The sequence below is a fragment of the Chaetodon auriga genome, chromosome 20, assembly GCF_051107435.1.
Source record: "Chaetodon auriga isolate fChaAug3 chromosome 20, fChaAug3.hap1, whole genome shotgun sequence".
Taxonomy (NCBI): domain Eukaryota; kingdom Metazoa; phylum Chordata; class Actinopteri; order Chaetodontiformes; family Chaetodontidae; genus Chaetodon; species Chaetodon auriga.
In genome coordinates this window covers 5157610-5179228 of record NC_135093.1, presented here as the reverse complement: position 1 = coordinate 5179228, position 21619 = coordinate 5157610, and the positions used below count along the sequence as shown (strand labels likewise).

Genomic DNA, 21619 nt, shown 5'->3' with positions numbered 1-21619 from the left:
GGAAAAGCTCTTCCAATTGCATTACGACCGGATCTGGGACAGCTGGAGCAATAATGGCATGGAAGGCCGGGTTAGATTACACCAGGATGGTAAAGGCTTTAGTGGACAAGGAAGGCCCAGAGAGAGGGCAGGACGGGCTGACGGAGAGGCTGAACGGCAGTGATGAAAGATACTGGAAGTACAGAAAATGGGGTGAATGGGAAAGGGAGAAAGTTAGAAAAGTTGTGTGCATTTGAACAACTAAGTCATGTGGAAATGTGTGTGAATGTCTGGCCTCCTGGTGGCCAAAAGGTGTAATGTGCACATCACTGTACCATCTTACCGCAACGCCTTCAGTTTGATGACAGCCAGTGGCCTCTGCTGCATGGGATCCTCCTTTCTGTTCCCACATTTCCTGTCTACGTCTCCCTTGAAATATATCTAATAATGACCAAAAATGAAATTAAGATGGTCCTGCTGTTTGCTCAAACCTTGAAAGCAACACGCTATGTTTTCGTTTAGTAGTGCATATGGCTAAACTGTGTTTTTAACACAGTGTCATTAACACACTGCTTCTGTCCTCTCTTTGTCTGAATTTGACGCACACAGACAGGGACAAGGGGCTTCATGGTGCATTCAGGTGCACCTCGTAAATTCAGGAATCTATACTCAAGTGGCCGCGAAGGTTGTTTAAAAGGGGAGGGGTTATATATTTTTTTTCTTGTCTCTGTTGTTGAAATACGTAGGCCTGCATCTGTCATCGCTTTCTTTTTCACTACAGCATTTTTGATAATTAGCTGTTAAAGTCCTAACAAAATGCCATTCATTTCTGTATGAATCGGCTTGTCATCAGCAAAATCAACCAAAAACTAAGCATTTTTTAATAATTAGATACTTAAGTCAAACCCAACATGCATTTTAGCTGGTGGATTTTTTTCACGTACCTCTCCCCTTGGCTGGTGAATCAATTTCAGACACTGCGCTACCTCCCCCAGGGGAGTGTGTCAGGCTATACAGGTAAAGGGTATGATTCAGGAGTTTGGCCCAAGATCCCAGTTTTGTCAGAGTGAGGAAATGTGATACATACAGCAAAAAGGTCAAAGAAAATGTCATGCCAAGGTAAACATAATTCAGGGAAATATATTTATTAAATATTCAAGCTATTGACAGGCAGAGAACGTTTGAGGCAGCTCCTTAGTAATCCAAGGAGACTGCAGTCTCATTAAGCTGTGCTATACGGGGGACCTTGAAAGCACAAAATGGTTCCAACAATGAGGTGAATCAGTCTCAACGATGCATCCCTGTAGGACGACTCTGGCTTCTCAATAGCATCCTGACGTCTGGCCCTGCTGCCTGGCTGTCTGCTCTCTGGCCGTCCCTGACAGTGGAAGTGTCTGAGTGCCACTCACTCAGTGCCCTTGCGTCGGCCGGGGCGCGACACACACTCATCGATACGTGGAAAGATACTCTCTGTGACGGCGGGGGGATAAAATTGAACTGATTTAATCAAGGCGTTCGATACTCACCTCACCTTCTGCCAAATGACAATGTGATTGAGGACATTAAATAGCAATAACAGAGTGCCACAGTGTGAAGATGAACTCCCAGGCAGCTGTTTTCAAATTGCCATCTTCATCTCTCAGGAGTTGTGGAGATGAAAAAAACAATGCTTCTCCTTTGTTGTTAATCTGGAGAAGCGAAATATTTCCATAGTGTAGGTACAAAGAGCCAAGAATAATGATCTGCATTTGTATGGTTTGGTTCCTTAAAACATCTCATCCTCCCAGTTATTGCTTTGGGAGTTGGTTGTTTTTCCAGACGTGACAAATTCAATTGTCCTTCAGGAAAACAATCTTTATAATTAGACTGTCATTGCAATTAATGGTAATGTTTACCATTGCAGCTTATAGAGAAAGTCCTTTCAAGGTTGTGGTTGTTTAGTTTCTGTTGATAGAAAAGTTTCTAAATGAGAACTATCTAAAATATATTTCCAGACTTGCTCCTTCTCGCCCACCTGGGCCTTGATCCGCCTTGAGGATCTAAAGTTATTCTGCTCTCTCAACAACTCTGATTCTCCCCTTTTCCTATTTCGCAACAACTTCCTCTCACGCAGGATGTTGTTTTCGGGGCGGCGGCTATTATAGGTTGTTTGGTGGCGACCCGTGGGGTTGTGTGGTCTCTCATACTCCCAGCTCTTATCCAAAGTGATTCCGACAGGCACATTAAAATGCAAATTCTTGCCTGTGCACTCCTTGCCATTTTGTCACTTCCTTTCTCCTTGTGTGGCATGTTGAGGGGAAAGGAATTAGAGCGCTGGCCCTGGGGTTGAATATTCAAATGGCCACCTGATTTCCCAACAGAGCAGCACCAGCCAGGTTTCCATTTACATAGCTCCCTCTCCCTATTTACTGCCCATCAATGTTGGCTAGCTGGCTCAACCACAACCGTCCACGAGACCATTCACAGAACTTCCAAGTCTGAGTGTGTGACGGGCAATCAAACAGTGAAGCACACTGTGCGTCTCCAAAAAGACAGACTCACAAAACTTCAGACAACCAAAAGGGCATGAAAAAGTCATCATTAGAATAATGGTGTAGAAAACTGCAGCTCATTACCACCACTGGGTCTATAGTGCTTGTTGGTAGAGGTCAATGCTTTCAAGTAGCACTGGAGGGGTTGCTGGGGTTTGACTGGCCAATTAGATATAATTAGTATATAATGCTGAATATGAGCATAAAAGCATAATATAGGTAATCAAGCCTATGCTGAACTGGAGCTGGCTGCTCATTGGGAGAAAGATGCCCATCAGTGGAAGAACTTCTCTCCTTGAAAGTACAAGAAAAGAAACTTATCTTCGGCCGATGTCTTTTAATCTCATAGATTTGGCAGAACAATGTGTACTGAGGCATTGAAAAAGAGCGCCAAGAGTATCCCATGAGCAGAGCTCATATGGTAAACACAGTTGTGCAAAGAAAACAAGTAAACAGTGACTTTTTAAAAGTGGAGTTGCAAGGAGCTTGAAAGAAAGAGAGGAAATAATACAGCAAACAGACAAAGACAGAAAAGGCTGCAGTATAACAATTTGCCAAAGCTGTAAGATATAGTCATCATATCCAGCAATTACTGAAGGGAACAAGAGATGTGCACTGACTTGGCTTCTCTGAAACGTTGATGGATGCCAAAGTCAAAGAGCGAAAAAAGCTCATTCACCTTTTGTTGTCAGCCCTGATCCGAGGAACACTCCACTCTATCTTCTTTTTTCACTTCATGCATTCTTCTTCTTCGTGAAAGCCTGCCGCCTACATCAGCAACGATGCAACTCGACCGCTGACTGGTGGCTAATGTAGCCTCGAGTCGCTAGCCTCAAGCACAGATGAGGAGTGGGCTACAGAGGTGGGGTGAGCTTTTGTTTTTTTTTTTCAAACTTGTATGCATGTTATCGTAAGTAATGTCACGTGTAAAATCAGCGGAGTGTCCCTTTAAAGGTCCTGCGTGTAGGATTTCACCTTAACATAAGAATCGTGTTTTTGTTATCTCAGAATGAGCTCTTTATATCTACAGAGAGAGCAGCTCCTCTTCCACGGAGTCCACTTTATTGCACCGCCATGTTCCTACAGTAGCCCAGAATGGACAAACCTGGCTCTTGAGAGCAAATTTCATGTTTCTAGCAGCCACCACAGGGAGCCCTAGAAATTACCTTTATATACAACTAATTAGCAACAGCCAATAGGTCTTGAAGGAAACGGGACGCTGAACAAATGACGTTTTATATTCACATAATGAGGAAATGTTGTGACGTCTGTCAATCTGGAGATGGAGATCCAGTGAAAGTCACAAAATGGGGTTTTGTATGATCTATGCTTCATTTTATTTCTTTATTTCCTTTGTTTCATATTACAGCCTTGCTGCAGAGTTCTGGACCAATTATAGCTAGAAGCTAGAAAAGACTGTGCTGAAGCAGGCAAACAAGGTGTTAAAGCAGTAAATGTTTATGGATGACTTTTTACAGATCATTAGGCTGAAGAGACGTCCTGATTTTGCTGTGCTTTTCAGCAGTCGAACTGAAATTCTGATTGCACATGGAGCTCGATGTGCTCGGCGCCAAACATAATTCTGAAATAGACATAAGCTCGTATGTAACTTAACCGTAACACAGTGTCGCTGTCTCGAGTAAAGCAGAGGCCCACTGCTACAGCAGGCTATGACATACTCAGGAATATGATGATGAGAAGTGTACAAAAATAATGTCCTCACAGCAAGCCTGTCTTCATTACGCCTGTCTCTGTCAATGACTGCCCTCGTCTCCTGCATGCCCGAGCTGAATGGCTAATTACCTGGATAAGGTGCACGGAGAGCAGCCGACCACAGCAGCCACCTGTCGGCTGGAACGCCTCCAAATGACAAACGCCCGCGGGGCTGTGCTGCCCAGGTTGAGTCTGTGTTTTCCACTCTGTCGCCTTGCACTGCTCCTCAGCATGGCAGCATCAACCTGGGGAGCAACTGTTGTCTTTACTAATTTACCCAAAATAGCTGCCTGCCTCAGGCTCTTCCGTGCTGCCAGTGCTGGTGAAGAGCATCTGTTTTGAACTGCAGGGGCAAGCGTAATCACACTGCGTGGTGGCTCTGGGTGTTAGCCGGGCTCCCAGCTAATAATACCGCGTGTCTGGCAGTTCCTGACAGACTGTATCACACTTCCTGAAAAGACTCCTCATAGCACGCAGTTTACCAAAGAAAACAGCTGGAATGAATGAAATCAATTTTTACTAAACCAAAAACCGTTAACCTGTCACACTGTACCGTGAGCTGGGTATTTATGATCATACATAAATAATGATGTGGCAAAGGTATTGATTGAGCAGAGGTCAAGAAATATGAAACATTTTAAAGCCCTGACTTAAACTTTAGTTGGAGACAACTGCTGCAAATGGAAAGAGACTCTTTTTATTTGCGTGCGTGCGTGTGCTCTGAGCGCGTGCGTGAGTGTTTGTGTGTACCCGTCAAACTGAAGAAACCCTACAAAGGTTGAAGAGAGCATCTGAAACATAGAACAGGGAGTAAATAAAAACTTGTGGAGAAACTGTTTGAATTGATGTGTGACTGGCTGGCAAACCCGAGGAAATCAATACCGTTCCTGGGTTTGTGTGTTGGTGTTCTGTTTCCCATTGCGATAGCAAGTCAAAGTGTACAATAATTAGCATCCACAGAGAAAAACGCTGCTTTCAGTTTTCGACAGCTGTCTTGATTCCCTCATTTCTAAAACAGGACTGTGGAGCTGTCCAAGGGTATTCTTGCTGAAATCTTTACAGGTTCAGCTCAAAAGTCTGCTACAGGCTTAGTGGTGGATGTTTTCAGAATATTTGGTCAAGTGTCACGGCTACGTTCAAGCCTTCGGATACATCCTTCTCCATTAAAGCCTGATGGAAACAAGCCTGGCGTTTTACTAAGCAGAGAGGTAATTTGAGGAGGGTGTTTTCAATGAAAATGTGTTTTGGTCAGCGAAGAGAAAAAAGGTTTTTAATCTGTCACTTGGTAGGCTACTGTGATGTTACCAAAGTACAGCTTTTGTAATAAAAGCTAATTGTATAATGTGAGGTAGCTCTCGGATGAAACGTACCAGCACTGAAACTAAATTACCCCGCCATTATCTCTTAAGCACACACGGATCATTTCAGCCTTGATGGGACGAGGGAAAACATCAGGACTTCAGAGAGAGAGAGAACTGTTTGGAGAGCCTTTATAAGTGTTTAAGTGTAAACGTGCACACATGTCCAATATGACTTTGATGGCCTGAGCCTTTCAGACCTTCACCTCATTGGTTAATGCACACACACACACACACACACACACACACACACACGCACACACACACACACACACACAGATTCAGTCCAGTATGAGTCCAGCTGAGAGGCCATTGCAGAGCGACAGTGGAAGGATTTTGGAAGCAGGTTGATGGCGGGGGGGGGGGGGGGGGAGTGCTGCTTAATGTGGCATCTGTCGCACAACAGTGTGCTCCAGCTGGAACAGAGGGCTCGGGGCCACCGGGGCCCGGTGTAAAATATACTGTGGAGAAGGTCACTTTCCACAGCTCGACTGAACCAGGCCACGATCCAGACTGCTGCGGGTAATGGCTTCCAGCGAGGCGCCCACAAACACAAATAACAACATGCTAAGTCTCTGAGGTAATAATCCACACCAGACAACGAGAGAAATGATGCCACAAACGAGAAAGAGATGTTTGCGAAGACATGAAAACACACTGGGAGGTAATGCACAGCTGCAGTCCTGAACTGACTGACACTGCAGGCACGGCATGTTTTCAGATGTGCTCAAAATGGACACACATCTGGAATGGCATGAAAAGTCTGTCAGCTATGCTGTAGTAGAATTAACACAGCTCTAACTGGTTATGTTAATTGATGGCTGAATTCCATTTAGGTGTGTCAGTTCAAGGGCCGTGTGCTTACTAGAATAGAACTAAAAGTCGCAAATACAGAAAAAATAAAATGAAAATAGGCCAGCTGCATGAAAATAGAAGTGAGCAGCGTGATGCTTGTGCGGCTTCTGTGGTCAGTGTGTTGCAGTTTCAGTTGATTATAATGGACACGCTCTGCTGCGGGCATGCTGCTGCAGACGCGTACTTCAGCCATTACTTCCATCTCTGCTTTTCCTACGATGAAAAGTCAAAATGTCTGCTGTGAAAAACATCTATGAGACATGAGCGGACGTGAACGAATTAGCAGGGGCCGTCCGGATGGACTCACAACAGCAGGAAAAACACAGGTGTAGTCTAAGCTAAAAAGCTAAAAAGCTAAAAAACTGGAGGAAGACAGCAGAGCTGGAGTCACACACACACACACACACACACACACACACACACACACACGCACACACACACACACACACACTGTGTATATTCTAAAATAGCTACAGCTAACGTCTGCTTGGTAATTTTTTTTGGCAATTGATTGCAACAGACTGCAAAATCTCTGCAGCAGGCAAATTCACGTCTGTGATTCAAGGCAAAAAATTGCCTCACATTCAATCTAAACACATGTTGGTTCACAGGGTCTGAAAACATTACAGGCTGTCACTGCTATTTCCGACTGCAGCACCCTGTATGTTACTCCATGTTTCGGTATTTCTATGCAAACCTTTGGGGAGAAATCAAAACAGTTTTTTTGTACCTGTTATCAAGAAGGAGGTAGCATCTGTGAAATGACAAAATGTTTGCCAGGATCAAAACCAATGCTGAAACCCAGTACTTCCACGGTGTGTCATAGGGAGTGTGGAGGAGAAGAAGAAGCGAGTGGAGCAGTGCAGTCTGTGGGTTAAACCAGATGAACATTTCATCACCTCCTGCAGACTGAGCACGTCTGGGGGATCTCCAAAATTCCTGATTTTTCCTGGGCTTGTGAAGTAGCCGTGATGCATCGCGCTGAAGTCACGAACGAGGCCGCTGCTGCTCCCGCTGACAGGATGGCATCATTAATTCATCCACATTTTCAAAAGAGATGGCTGCATGAACATTTTATTGATAATCAAATGATTAGATGATCATTGTCACTACGATCAGGCACCTAACAGCTCAGAACCGCGGCTTCACACACAAATAATTGCTCGAAAGTAATTTCCTTCCTATCTTGAGAAATGCCCAGTGGCTTGCATCTTTCTCCATCAGTGATTTCATCATGGTAGCTCATTTTTTACTATCTCCGTGTTTTGGGAGAATTTGCATACCGACTTCCCTATTGGATTAATTTGCTTGTTATTACTCGTATGCTTCTGACCTTAGTTGTGAACAAATTTGGGAGAAGCTTGAAATGTGACTGCTAATAGGATATCTAATCTTCCATTATTAATGCGTCAGCCACTGAATGCAAAACATTTGTTTCCGCTATCATCCTGCTCTGCTCATTGATTTCATCTGCCAAGTAATGAAGCTCCGCGTTCTTACTTTCAGGTGTGTGCGTCTGTGTGTGTGTGTGTGCAGGTTGGTCATACTGTATACGGTCGCTCATATCACAGTTTCCGGCGGCTTTTCCTATAATATCATAAAATGCTTGGCAAGAATGGCTATTACAACTCCATGGAAACATTAGAGAAAAGGGCCAGAGGAAGAGAAACAGAGAAACACTGCACATCGAATCGGTGACATTTGAGTTTCATTACAGCTTCCTGAACAAAAGAATCTGTCCATCTATTCATTCATCCATTCATCCTTCTTCTAAAGCACTTATCCTGTTCAGGGTCACGGTGACAGAATATGTATCAGAGAAAAGAAGAAAACGCTTTCATATAATCAGACATGATAACAAATTTAAGGTAATTTAAGGAAACTCTGAGGTCTTGCCATCGAGTGGAAATGCTCTCAAAAGGAAACATTTCTCAAAGCAACTCTTTACCAGGGGAGGAGATGAGTGTCTGTTATGGGAACTATCACTACTTTAATGCAAAGCAGTCTTTTCATTCCTTTTCGGACTAAATATCAGAACGAAATGGTCCATAAAACGGATAAAATGTAGAATGTATAGAATGTACACACACATATATACATAGTTGATTTTTATTCTGTGTCCATTCTCACTGTCTTTTCAGTGTCTATCTTTTATTCTCTGCTGTCTGTAACAAAATAATTTCCCCGGATTAATAAAGTTTTATCTTATCTCATAAATCTTCACGGTTGTCTTTCCTCTTTGAGCACATTGAGGAACAGGAATTGCCACATAAGTAAGAATTTGAGTCTCAAAGTCGATTCTCGACCTGCAGCGAGGTCCATTTAGTGGCTGTCCTGCAGCTTTCCATCCTCTCACACGGTCTTCCTCAGCAGTAACAAGTAGTTTTCCCAATTGTGGCAAAACGTTCAAGATTGAAACTCAAGCTTTTAGCTGACATGGACATGAAGTTCTTAAACTTGTCAGAAAAACTGTTTAGTTGTCAGAGTTGATGCTTTCATGCTTAGTTTTTCCTGTAGCTTCTACCACAGCTGTGTCCCAGTTTTTCATTTGTTTCCATATGTTTCCCCCTCCTGTGTCTCCTGTCTGTCTCTCCTTCAGCCTCTCCGCCTGTCTGTCTGCCTGATTGTCTGAGTGGAGACAGGTAGCACCAGCAGCTGCATCCCATCCTGTAATCAACCTCCTACAAAGACTCCACTCTGCCAGACTGCAGACTCACCAGTTAGTCTGCTACACTTTGAGCCAGTTATTTACCAGTTCTGCTGTTCTGCATGCGGTTATCGTCCGTTCTCTGAGATGAATCCTATTCCTCCTCTCCTCGCAGTTCCGTCTGCTCTGTTCCGTCCCCGTCCCTTGTCCCTTCGTCTCGTCCGTCCTGCTCCCATGCCTCTGATCCCAACTCAGCCCGGTAACTCTCCGGATTTGCTGGGCCTGCAAATCACGGACCTGCCCGGCTCATGTTCCATCCCCACTTGCCCTCGTAATTAAATACCTCAAATATCACACCTGCCTGTCTGCGTGTGTCTGCACTCGGGTTCACCAGTTAGTCTCTCAACAGTTTCAAAGTTAAAACTTTTATCAGGGGGAATCACAGTTGCTTTCATTATTACATTAACAGCTTTTTTTTTTTTTAACAATAAAAATGCGTTTGAAGCATATGAAACTGCTGGAAAGCTTTTGGTGTGTCACATCTGATTTAATGCTCAATGATGGCTGCACTTATTTGGGGTATCCTTATTTTTAGCCTCACAGTTACATAATGCCAGTAAATTGCCATACCATGAGGCGCACAATAGCAAGTAACAAATGATGCCTCTGAAGAAGCAATAACCACGGCTGCAGTTTTAACCCACTGCTGTCGGCCCTTCAACAGGCTGAGATCGCTGGGGAAACGGGAAGCAGAGAAGAAGAGTTGACAAACTCTGTAACCTTTCCCAAGATCCTTTTGTCAGCCGGTAAAATAAGATCCTAACAGCCATAAAATCTGGACTGAGCGAACGTTTTCATTCGTTTTTACATAAACGGACACATAAATACTGAACTCCACAAATGAAATTAACACAAGCAAAAAAAAACCAAAGGGCCAACAAGCAGCGTCGAGCATGTTGTTTGGCTTTGAGCCTGCGAAGCTGAATTTAATCAGATTTCACCTCAAGTGGAATTCATCTTCAATTCAAAGAGCGTCGGACACACACACACACACACACACACACACGCACACACACACACACACACACACACACACTTCTGATGGGATTCACTCTGATTTTACTTGGCAATTTCAGCCGGAACAGCTGGCCTCTATATCAAAAGAACAACTGATCTTGAAGTGGGGGAGTCCATGTAGCCACCATGTTGGTGCAATCTAAATAGCTTTTTGATTTACACAGTATTTATAAGACCGGTTTTGCTTTTGATGCATCCTGTCGTCGTTCAAAGCACTAAATTCTGTAGCCAGGAGATAGCTCGCTGACTTATCCCAGAAGACACGGACGGCAGAAAGGACCTGGATCTGTTGTGTTCAATAAGGTTTGTTTACGTTGTTTTTTTACGTATTCAGATCGGTGTCGAGATTTCACTTTGATCTACGCTGCAGTGAGTTCAGAAAGTGTTAGGACAGTGATGTGTTGTTTCATTCTTTGGTTCTCTACTTTAGTACATTAGAGCTGAAATAAAACAGTTAAGTGTGCCAAATCTTAACCCAACCATTCAAATTCTTATGTGTCTGAATTCCCAATTTACGCTTAAAGTAGGAAATTGTCCTCTTAGTGGCACAATAACTTACAGATATTGCAGTTTTTCAGTCCTACCATTCAGTTTCTTAATGACTGACTTTCAGAAAAAGGTGTAACCCGCTGCCATCAATGACAACCATCTCTTTTCGAGAACAAACACAGACTGAAGACAAGAAACGAGTTGAGGCTTTTCTTTTCATGCGGAGGAAAATGTGTAGAGCGTATTGCCACAACCCAGATGTGCTTTTGGGACTTTTTTCACCTCAGGAGGAAGATTGAGTGAAAGCACTTCTTCTCTTCCAGAATTAGCCTTGGGTGCCCTTTTATATCGCCTGTTCTAATGGCAGTGAATTATGCTGACAAAGTGCCGTTAAGGCTGTCAGCCAAGAGACAAGACTTGTTGAAGTTCCCATAAAATTCCAGGCAAACAGAGGAGAGTGCATTGAATTCTCCTTCCACATCCCTTGGGTGAGAAACAAAGCTGGGTGTTAAAGTTGGTCTTGGCTGTGAAAATGCAGTGAAAGCAGCCCGGCTAATCCTGCAGAGAGCCATTGTGACGCTAATGATACGCTGTGTGTATTTCTTCCGTCTGGTCCCACTGACCCTGACTCGCTCTGATCAGGCTTTAAGGAAGCTGAGGATTACATCAGCTTTGTTTGTTTGCTGGAAGGGGCGAAAGCAAAGCGCAGAGACCTTGTTCTTGGAGAGAGGCAGACAAGGGCATCTTCCAGAGCTCCACCTCTGCCAAACAGACAGGAAAGCAGCTCCTCTCTCCTCCCTGCAGGGTATAGATTTTTCATCACCTGTCCACTTTGTTGGTGTGTCCATCCTAAAGCAATGCATTACATTAGAGCCTACATGCCCATTTTGTACATTATTTAAGAGTATCTAACACAGCGCTCTACTCTATGCTGTATTGTATCATTCTTCTGTGAAACTGAGTAAGAGCTTGCAACTGAAAAATGTACATTTATAATAACATACGAATAGTAGTAATAGTATAGAATAGTACAAGCAACATGCAAGAAAAACACTATGTGAAGCATTCGGGTAAAAGTTGGCTTACAGAAGTGATTTCAACAACATTTATCTTTTCAGCCTCATCTTCTTCGTAGTTTAGCATCAGTCAGATTCCTCCATGACTCCACTTTCACAAACTTTTTGCGCACTCGCGCAGCCCGGTGCCCGAAGAGACCCCTTAGCAACAATTATCCCTCAATCAATTCAAAGCCCGTCCTGACCCATTAAAGGGACAATGGCATTTTGGGAAACGCACTTATGCTCTTTCTTCCCGAAAGAAGGACTACAAGATCGATTCCACTTTCAAATCCGTCCATTAAACATGATGCTACTGCCAAGCAACTTAGCTTAGCATAGAGACTGGAGGCAGGAGGGAAACAGGCTGCCTGGTTCTGAATAATCCAACGCTCACTTACTAGCATGTTCTATCCTGTTTGTTTAATCCATCCAAAAAATGAGGAGTGAAACTAGAAAGTGTGTTCCAAACTACTCCTTTAATGTAAACCTGCAATGGGACTCGTACCTGTAGAGGTACTCAAACAGGCTCAGCTGGCTGTCCTCACAGACAGCATAGGCAAATGGAAGGGGTGCCAGGATACCGTTGAGGTGCACAAAGGCTCCAGGAAATATATTAATAATTAAAAATATTTTTAAAAACATCAAAATGATATGTGCAGATTGCAGGTCTGGGCATAGGCTCCCACAAAACACCTTCAATGGATTATGTTCACGTGCGTTTCCCCTGCTCGGACCAACTGTTTGGCGGAGATGCACCTCTCTGAAATTGTGCATACCTTATGGACAGTTGGCACCGCGTGGATACCTTAATTATTTAAATCTCACGACAGCAGGACTGAAGGGTGAATTTCCATTTGTAAGTGACACAAATGCTTTCCTCTTTGACTTTAAATATTTAGGCCAGTAAAGATTGAAATAAAGACATTATTTTCCTGCTTTCCCTTCCTCCACTCTGTTTTAGCCAAAGCCTGCCCACATCTAATTGATATTTACCTGTATTTGTAAATTATGGCAACAAGTATGGTAAAACCTTTTGCCAAAATTGCTGGCAGTTGTTGGTGTTGTTAATAACCGGTGGCACTGCAACGCTTAAACAAGAGGCCCAAGTGTTCTTCTGCCTCAGGAGTGTAATCAGACCCAGCACAGGGTGAGTGGCTTCCATCCACAATCTCTCAAAGTGTGTATCACCGGCATGTTTGAAATGCATCAGAGCCTCCCATCCATCTGAGTTTTAAGATGTCTCCATGGAGATGATTGACGACAGTAAAAGGCCGCTCTGGAGAGAGGCCCCGGGTGAACAGATGAGATCACAAATCTCATCTCTTTCTCTGTCTCGTTCTCTCTCCCTCCCTGTCTCCCTCTCGCCTTCCCTCCACAACATACACAAACACAGGCGCAACACACACACAAACAGTGCATGTCCAAACATTTTCATCACTTTCTTTCCCCTTTCATCTTCACGGTGGCAGTAAAAGGTGCAGAGAAGAAAAAGTTCAAGGTAAAAGAAAAACAAGAAGGAAGTGCCAGACAGAGCCTGAGCCCGAGTTTTCAAGGTTCCTGGGAAGATCTGATTTGTCACTCTGGGGGATGAATTAGGAGTCTGGACATCTTTAAATGTGCTAGCAGAACTTACACTTCCTTTGTTTTACTCTTCGTCAGTTGGAACAACCATAAAACAGACCTTTTGCATCATGTAACCTCCATCCTTTCCCTGGGAGCTGCTCAGAAAGCCCTCGGTGATCTGCCGGCTCTCAGCTGTGAAAACGGTTAATGAGCACTTTCATGCAAACATGAACTATCAGTCCAATAACGGCTGCTTCAGTTGTTTGTGTGGGCAAGTGTGAAGAGATGCACCATCCGCATTAAGAGACAGAGAAATTGCCAAAGGCTGGATCCAAGGCCATTTTCACCACTGACTTCAAGGAATTTTAGCATTTCTAAAACATTGCAGAAACTTGGCACCCAACCACGGCCAGAAGCTATGAAGAACCTTGACTCCTCTATAGTATCACGTCTCTCTGTCATGTCATTTCATTAGTGTAATGACCCATCGATTTAGCATTTATGCAACAAATTGTATTGAGGCTGGCTGCGGGCCAAGTCAATCACAGGCAGGGCCGGCTGTGCGTCTTGGCAAAAGAATGCGATTAAACTGACTTGGAGGAGCAAGGAGAATTTCTGTTTCCCCTCCCTGACAAACAGGATGCGGCCTGCGAACAGCACACCTGACTGATTTTCCGCCATTCTTTCAGTAACTCCCCCGGGGCTGGGAGGAGGCAGGAGGGCGCGCTTCACCCAGGTTTGGCACATTTAGCCCTGTGAGGGATGTGGTGGAGAGGTGTGGATGGCTCGGAGATGTACTTGGCAACACGGATGAGGGGGAGCGTGTTCACAACAGGGACAGCTTGAAATCCTGCTTAACCTCGATGTGTGTTTCCTCTCGTTGGAGCAGATCTGGTTTTTCTTCAGCACAGTTCATGCTCCCCCACAGAGGGTCACCTGTGTACAACAATACAATAACGAGCCCACAGATTCCCTTTGGCCCTTTCCTTCCCTCCCTCGACATTCACTGCTCGGCTTCTCTCGCCAGTTTTGATATTTGTATTTAGCAAACGTGCGAGCCTAACTGATTTGCATATGATGTGTGCATTTTTCTGCGAGTTTGCCCTTCAAACACTCACTGTTGGCCATTTGACCTGCAGCAGTTTGAGAGAATGAAGTTGAACTGAACAGTTTTGGACTGGAATACTTTTACTTTATACTTTCTTGCCTTTATTGAAGACATGTCAGTGCACTAAATGGGCGATGGGAAAACCTTTGCCAAATAAGTTCTGACATAGCGAACATGACTTACATGACTGATCAGCTGTTTCCACTACAAAACCAAAAGAAGGAGAAGTTTCTGCTGTTGTCATCTTCCTGGATATTCCCATTCCCAAAATCTGCTTTTAAGAAACGTTTTATTCTTGAACTATACGTCTAAAACCATCCCTTCCCTTGCTGTGATGGTCTTCACACATACTTTGTGTTGAAAAGAAACTAGTGGAGGTGTTATATATCATCTAATTGAAACCTTTACACTTTCCACAGCATGTTTTCTGTCACCGCATCAGATAACAATGGCAGGTAACCACATACATTCCTGTTTCAGTGCTGCAGCAACAACAAGGCTCCTCAAAGATTGTCGTTTGTCCCCATTCATCTCGCACACTGCTCCCACTTTAACATATTGGCATTTGTGAGGTGCTTGGCGGTAATTGTCAGCCACATGGCGGCTCCTCGTTTGTTTCACTGACATTTTGCCTTTGGTTGATTGTGTATTTAACAGGGGAAGGAAAGCAAAATTAATTGGAGAGAAGCCCTAATCTGTCTGTTTGAAATGTCACCCCTGTATTGTGATGCCTGCGCTGACACAGTGCCACACAAGAGGCAGCGACAAGAGAGAGGGAATTAGAGAAAAGCAGAGAGAGAACGAGAAAAGGAAATGAAATAATAAGACTCCAAATGAAAAGCTAAAGAGGAAGATAGATGACCTACAAATCATTCTCAGAAATCAATGGCGCTCAAAGACTCCATACTCGTCCCTGTGGGTTTTAACCTCAACATTACCTTAAAACGATTGCAAATTACCAATCATTTATGTTGTGCGCTTTTCAGTTGGGTCTCTGAGCTCCGGTGATAAAAGACATCTATTGCAGCCGTTTTTGAAGCTTCACCGCTGCCTTCGACGTCGGAGATAAACAGGGGATTTGTTGTCCTACTCCGGTTGGTCTGTGCGATTGCGTGTCTGGAGCAGTGATCGAGTTTGCATGAGAAAGTACAGGATGATCAAAGCGCCATTATCCTGCGTTCTGGAGTTCCGAGTCAGGCTCTATCCACCGAGTCGTTTTCGAAATGTCACTGCCACCCCCAGGGGGTCTCTGAAGAACACAGACGATCGAGACAGAAAGATTTGTTTTTTTTTTTTTTTTTGCATTTACACACTCACTTTCCTGCTCGCTTATCTGTGAGAAGATTATTTGATTCCGCCTGGTTCAGCCGTCGACTGGAAACAATGAGCAAAGCTGCCCTGCAAAGCCAAAACTCAGTGATTAGGGAAAAATGTAGGTAAGAAGAGCATATTTTAAGTTAACATCCTTACAATGTTTGGCCAGTGAAAACCTTCAACTGGGAGGCAGCGACAGGAAGTATTAGTCTTGCATTAACAGAAGCTTGAAGAAAAAATTCCGGTATTTTTCAACCTGGATGTCATTTTAACAACTGTGGCCGCTGTGACTAAGGGGTCGTGCTAACTTTGCACCTGCCACCTCCATTCTAGAGATGTGGGAAACTCTGACAAAGCAGCGTGTTTCGGGGCAAGCAGTGAGTCCAAAAGCAAACACAGAAAACCCTCCTACAAAAGCTAATTCCTCTGGATTAGCTCCTGGAGCTACTACACAGGCATGGACTAACCCTTAGCTGCCTGTTCAGGTGCACACACCTGCTTGGTTACAGCAGGCCTGCATGGATGAGGCTGAGGGTCACTGTGGCTTCACGGTGAAGAGAGTGATGGAAAGTAGTGGGTGCTCGGTCAAATTACTTCTGCTGCTTCTTACTTTCTGCTTTATTTGCTGCTTATTTGCTGCTTTATCTTCTCCGAATGCTCGTCAATCAAGCTGGGGTCACTCTGTTAATCTGTCGTTTCTCCCTTCATCTGAACTGTAAGAAAACTTTCTTAACAACCTGCTGCTGCTCATTCTTTAAGTTAAATAGTTAAAAGTGCATCATGGATCTCATTACTGCTTTGAGCAGCATGTTGACAGTGAACTGCATTCAAGTTGTCAGGCACAAGATCTCTCTTCCCATTTTGCATTCTGCCTTCCCACAATGGCTCGACCTCTGCTGTCCACCCACGCTCCGTCTCACCGGATGTGTGAGACATGTACTTGTGCAGAAGGCTCAACACCTAAGACCCGCAGCTGTCGCTCATACGTGGGGTTGTCACATGTCTCGGTTTTCGTGCATTTGTCCCTCAGCATATCAAGAATCAGTGCAGTTTTGCATTGTTTTGTAACACCACGCTGAAAATGATTTTAAACCTTCTTTGTTAGCTCGCTCATTGTGTGCGCGCTCAGCGGCTTTTTCCACATTACCTTGGCTGAGGGTGTTGACAGCAAAGGATGTCGTTGAGTTGCATCATGCTTGTCAAAGTCTTTTAATTAATTGCAAGTCTCTATTATTAGTGAATTGAATACGCTTTGTCCTTGTTATTGAAAAACCTTTATTTCAAGTTTTTCATTACTTCGGATGTGTCACAGCTTTCCCCGACCATATGGCCATCTGTCTCATAGTTTAGGAGAGGATGTTGGGGTTGCACCGTAGTATTTATTCCTCTTCACATCATGAAGTTCACTTGTGTCTTTTTACATACTATTACAGTTATTTTACATTATTGAAAACTAAATATACAACATCTGGAGTAAATACTGCAGCATTTCGATCAGTCAGAAGTGATCAATCAGAGAGGCTTTCAAATTTTACAATGATATGCAGCCTGCTCATTCATAATGATTGTCTCTTATATACAATGTACAGACAGTGAATTTGTTTACGTTAAATAAACGAGCTAGAGAATTTAAGAGAACTTGGCGGATGAAATTGCTGTTTTGATATGTATTTTTGTAAATGTGAGATTGGAAGGAAACCATACAGCGTCTCATGAAAGGTGTTGGAGGATGCTGAGGACTGTCTGAAAAAGCTGGTCCTGATGTCCAAGGTTAGGTTCTGCAATATAAGAAAGGTACAAAATAATAATTAGGATTAAGAGTTTTTCTCGTATTGGAATTTTGTGGGACGTTAATTACTGTGTATATACACAGACAGAAAGGTGCAAATTATCAGTGATCCACCTTTTAAATGTCAGGGTTATATATTACATGTTTTTATAGATTCCTTCTCATCTAAGCTGGTAATTATTTTCCCTTCTGTGAGCCATGAGAGCAGCTAATGGTCATGGCCGTGCAGGTATATGCTTGCGTCTGAGGTTGACACTCACATACAAACATGCGGATGCACATTCCACACATGGCGACGACGCTGGAGATCTGGAGCGCCCTGCCGCACTCTGCGCTCATCAGACAGTCCCTCGTCCGCAAGCAGCACTTGGGACAGCTGCTCCCTGAGCTCCTGCTCTCCGTCTCCTTGTGCCTCTGGGGCTGAGTTTGCGTCACGTCCGGGTACTTCTCGTCCCACTCCTCGCTCTCACCTCTTCCCATGATGCCTCGGGCAGGTAGAATGTAATGGTTTGAGGGTAGATGGAGCAGATCTGCAAAGAAAATCCCCGGAAGGTAATGTTGTATGTGTGCCACAGCGTCGCTAGAGCTGAACTTCCACTGGGAAAACTATGACCCACATTATGTGTTGACTCCCATCCTTTCAGGCTTCATATTACAGGCTTTGCTTACAATAACAACATCCAGTATCCAGTGTCATAATGCTGTGATGTTGTTTTGGCAGCTCTGCCATGATACAACCTTTGTTCACTGCACTTGCTAGGGTGTGTTTTATTATAACCTCCAACTCAGTCTAGTTTAAGGAATGTTTGCAACTCCCCAGGTAACATTCCTGCCTCACATTCTTCCTTAAACATCGAGGACCTTGTGTTGTCTTAAAATACACTAAGAGAAAAAGGTAATTGAGCACAATGTAAATGTGAAATCGAACTACTAGAAGGTCCACTGTGCTCTGCTTAATCAGTGTGATGAAGACGCCTGTTCTCAGATAAATCTATACATGTATTATAGCCCTTTTAAACCACAGAGCACCCAACAGATTATATGCAGAGCTGTTCAGTTTCATTAAGGAGAAATCATCTTCCACAAGTGTGAATCATTAACACTGCGCACTAAACTTAAGTCCCTTTATGAACGCTTTATTGAGTGAAGTCACATTGATTTGACAGATTAACAATTCTTCCACAGCGATGATCATTTCTCCTGCCAGGAGTTGAGGCCCCCTGTTTTAACTGTCGGATACAATTGCTCCCCACAGACATTATCAGATATTAAGTGATAACCCTGATGGTGAAATAACATCTTATCTGTGCCATCCGGTGGCTCCCCATTTATTACCCCTGACAGTAAATTAGATTGCTGGCATCAGGAGGGTATACTGGCATTTTGTGCGCACCTTTCCATCTCATCCCGCTTTCAAAACGCCATTGGTTTTCAATCATAAGTAATGAAATTTCATCAGCTTCTTTGGCCATGAAAGCGACTTGGAAAGGAAGTGCGAGGCGGCCATTAAGAGTAGAGAAAACGAGTAATGGTCTTACCCTTTCGCTTTCAGAGTGGCCTCTCCGTCGGGTCTCTCTGTAGAGTTTCCTCAGAGGAGAGAAGTGAGCACACACCGCCCTTAAAGACACTCACACAGACTGTCGGCCTCTGTGTCAGCCTCAGCTCACATGAACAGAGCAGGTGTGTCTTCAGGTTTAACAGGTTCGACCAAGTGGACTGCCCTGATGAATGATATTATTTACAACAAACAAGCTGTTCAGCTCTGAGTCTTAAAGGTCGCAAGTGTCAAAAACCAGTAAAAAAAACCTGTTCTATAAAAATAGTAGAGCATTAATTTGTTTACTGTTTACAGTGACTAACAGCAGTATTGTATTTGTTGACATCAACTCACATAGCATTAAACACAGCATCTTTTGAGACATGCTTTGCATAACAAAGGTTCAGCTGTGAGTCAAAGTTTCCAAATATGTATGTAAATATGCATTTGAGCAATCAGAAATACTTTGCTTTAGATAGACAGATAGATTTAACTGTACGAATCAGTGTGAAGCGAAGTGAAATTTCAGCATTTCATTTGCATAATTCCTTCAATTAATTCATCTCCACACACAATAACATTGTCTCTTAATAGCCAATAACTAATACATTTATCCCCGACTGTTTGGCAGAATATGTTCACAAGTGTGTCGCTCAGTGTTGCCGCGGAAATGCAATCAAGTTTTAATAAATAATTACAGGAAATAATTAATTGATTAGACGCCACATTTCATTACATGATGAACAATGATGAATTAAGAAAAGCAATTCAGGGAAGCAATTATAGCACAAACAGTTTGGATATGTTCAAAGAACGGCGTGCCATTACCAAACAGAACGACTGAACCATTTATCATCAGCGAATTTAGGAATGTAAAATGCAAATTCATTCATGTTATCTCAACAGTACAACTGAAGTGGTGAAGAGGACGAGAGGAAAACATACAGCAGAAGTGTGTGTGCCTGCGTGTGTGTATGTGTGTGTGTGTGTGTGTCTGTGTGTGTGTCTGTGTGTGTGTGTGTGTGTGAGTGTGTGTGTGTGTGTGTGTGTGTGTGTCAGGGGGATACTGGCAACAAGAAGAAATGTTGAGGAGGTTGCTTTTATTGTGTCTGATTCTGTAATAATGAGACACAGATGAACGGTGTGTCTTCCACCCAAGGACATACAAGTGCAGCATCCGGGTGTAAAAAAAAAAAGTGCTGGAATAAAATAATAGAGACAATCAATATCTCTATTGATTATCTCTATTATTACCCCTTGACTGTCGCTGCGGTGAGTGGTCGCAGTCATGGGTGTCATGCAAGCTTTCGGTGCCGCTGCTGGAAGACGGTTTCAGCCCTGAGAGGCCTTTCATCATCAGCAAAACAAACCAAACTTAAATTCCATTCATCGCTTCTTTCCACTCAGGTTGTATCTCTCTCAAGGTTGTTCAACCATTAAATTCATATAATTGCCCCCTCTTGATAACTTTATACAGGCCAGAATCAAATAGAAACCAAGCTCCTCCGAATTATCACTTTTAAAATGCCCTTAATGGAAGAATTTCTGATCTAAAATCTATTCAGCAGCCATGCCAACATGTTCCCTGTGTCTGCTGAATGGCTGGAGCTAAGCTGGTACTTGGGTGGGAGACCTCTGAGGATTAAGTTTCTGCTGGAAGTTGTGTTGGTGGGCCAGTAGGGGGAAATCTTCCCTCTGGTCCTAATAAATCCCGCTTCCCCAGTGCAGGGATGCTGTGCTGCAGGCGAAGCCGTCCTTCAGACGAGACGTTAAACCGCGGTCCTGACTCAGCGTGCTCATTAAAGATCCTGTGGCACTTGTCACAAAGAGTAGGGGCATTCCCCGGTGTCCCGGCAAAAATTCACAACCTGGCTCCCTCCATCTGGCCACCTCATCATCCCCAGCGCAACGGGCTCAGTGTTCCTCTCCCTCTCCACCTCAAGCTGATGTTTGAGCATTCTGGTTAAAAATGGCTGCCGTGGGTGCTGTGCATTGCCCCTTCGCTGAAGCACTTTGGGTGTCATGATGTGGCAGAACCGCACATCATTGAAGGAGCCACTGGTGACCTTATACACTCAAGTCAGAGCAAAGACAAGTCGACAAACACACACTCAGCTTCATTTCCACATATAATGTCCATTTATTTGGGTGTTGTGGGTCGTTAAACCAAAATAATGAGCCGGAGGTCGCTAAGACAGTCTTAACTCACTGTTCTGCAGACAGCAACTCCCTGCATGTGATATCACTGTATGTCATGTTGTAATTAAGGAGACAGTAATTCACATGGACGCTGGATGGGTTGCAGCAGCTGTCAAAACAAGCACCCGCTCTGCTGAAGTGTCCTGAAGCAACACACTGATGGGTTTCTGATGATGGAAGGAAAACAGGCAGGGCCGCAGCATGACACATGCCAGATGCTAGTTTGTTTGGCCTTGTAACCAAACATTTTAATATCACGTTGACATTGAAAATCAATACACATGGAGATGCAGTAATTTAAAAAAACTCTGGGATTTACACATTCAGCGCTCAGAGCTGCATGCTCAAAGTCCGTGTGCGAGGCAAATCTTAAAATCCATTTCACATTTTAATTACTTTATC

At 43.7% G+C, this 21619-nt stretch overlaps 1 long non-coding RNA gene across 1 annotated transcript; it reads right to left on the bottom strand.

The window, feature by feature from the left end:
- Positions 1-17011: 17011 nt before the first annotated feature.
- On the bottom strand, positions 17012-19132 carry LOC143339491 (uncharacterized). The gene is made up of 3 exons (XR_013079327.1): positions 19020-19132; positions 17742-18011; positions 17012-17470 (listed from the first exon to the last, which is right to left on the bottom strand). It is a non-coding gene; the product is annotated as an uncharacterized LOC143339491 (long non-coding RNA).
- Between the last annotated feature and the right edge of the window lie 2487 nt (positions 19133-21619).